Genomic DNA, 1,875 nt, shown 5'->3' on the forward strand with positions numbered 1-1,875 from the left:
GGGCAAGGCAAACTATCCTGGTAGCTTCACTCCTCGGCTTACAGTCACTGGGAAACAAACATTTTATGCTTATCTCATATTTCAGTCATCACAGTTACATCTTTTCCCCCATCCCAGATGCATCAAACATTAGATATCCTAGCTTCTAATTCTCTCCTTTTTCTGATAGCTGCTTTTTAGATGTCTTTCAGATGTCCTGTAATTTCTTATGATTTATCAATTAAAAAAGAAAAATCTCTATGCCCAATGTGGGGGTCGAACTCACAACCCTGAGATCAAGAGTTACACAATCTACCGACTAAGCCAGCCATCAAGCCCAATTAGAATTAACTGGGCTTTCTGAGGCTTAGGGTTTATAAATTTCAATCTTGCAAAATACCCAGCCTCTTTAAAATATTCTCTCCTCTGGAATTTTGATTATATGTCTCAATCTATCTTCCATGTTTTGTTTTCTCCATGTTTTTTAACCTCTTTTCCTTAGTTTCCATTTCTCTGTATTCCTGTGCTCCACCTGTGCACCTTCAGATCTACTTGCAGTACATTCTCTTTTTAGGTAGGTCTAATTTGTTGTTTAACCATGATGTTTCTAACTTCAAATAGTATATTGTTAATTTCTAAAAGCTTTACTTTTTTATCAAACCAATTTGGTCCTTTTAGATATTCTTTTCTTTAGTCATACTTTTTCTTTAAATATAAGGTATTTTATATTTTGTATTTTTTTAAAAATTTACTTATTTATTTTATAGAGAAAGAGAGAGAGGAAGGGGCAGAGGGAGAGGGAGAGATTCTCCAGCAGACTCCCTGCTGAATGAGGACCAGGACACAGGGCTCGATCCCACGACCCTGAGATCATGACCTGAGCCAAAATCAAGAGTCTGACGTTTAATCTACTGAGCCACCCAAGCACCCCTATTTTGTATTTTATATTTCTAACATGTCTTTGCTGGTCTGATTCTGTTGTCTATTGTCCCTAATGACTCTTACTCATGGTGATTTCTTTCATTGTGTGCTTTGTATTTTCACCAAAAGCACACATTCCTTCAAATTTTATCTGAAGGAATTCCCTGAGGCTGGGGTTTAAAGTACAAACCTCAAGAGAAGATTACATTTGCTTCTGCCAGGTGCCTGGGAGCACTACCAACCTGAGACCACTTCAAACTGAATTATTAGCTTGAGGATTTTCCAGTCTACACAGGTAATCTGAACTCTGGACCCAAACAGTCCTAAGAGCCAGCTGTGTTCACACATTACGGGGCAAACTTTTTGTCCTCACCCCCTACCTCCCCTTGTATCCAAAACCAAAGCTAAGTAGGTCAGTTGTGGGAGTGGTTCACTCCTCCAATGACTGTGTCTTCTCTGAGGTTTAAGTAGGAGGAGTCTCTGATCTGACTTCCTTCTTTGTGGGAGCCTTATGTTTGCTGCCAGCCCCCACAAGCGGCCCGCTGAAACAGTAGTTCCAGGCCACTCACAAAGCCCACCAAAAAAGCAGAAAAAAAAGAAGAGTGACAGAAATGTTTATGAATTGACTCTTACATAAAGTCCCAGCCTGAGGAGCCATCCACGGACTTCATGGCCTTCACCAGCCTTAAGACCACTCACTGGCCCTTTCTCTTCTATACCACAACCACTGGTTTAAAGCAAGGATGGGAGGACATGAGGACATGATGAACCAGATCCAAGCGGAGGAAGCGTGGCATAGCACAAGGTTGAGCTGCTCTTCTTCTCCAATGCTGGGGCAGTCCCAGAGCCCTCTAGTCGTCTTTGAGCCAATCTAGCTCAAGGGCAGCTATGATCCTTGCCCTTGAACGGAAAAGAACCAGAACAGGCCAGGCCCAAGTCTGTCCCCACAGATCCATTTCCCACTGGAGCAATGGC

The sequence above is a fragment of the Phoca vitulina genome, unplaced genomic scaffold (genome assembly GCF_004348235.1).
Source record: "Phoca vitulina isolate PV1807 unplaced genomic scaffold, GSC_HSeal_1.0 scaffold11, whole genome shotgun sequence".
NCBI lineage: Eukaryota > Metazoa > Chordata > Mammalia > Carnivora > Phocidae > Phoca > Phoca vitulina.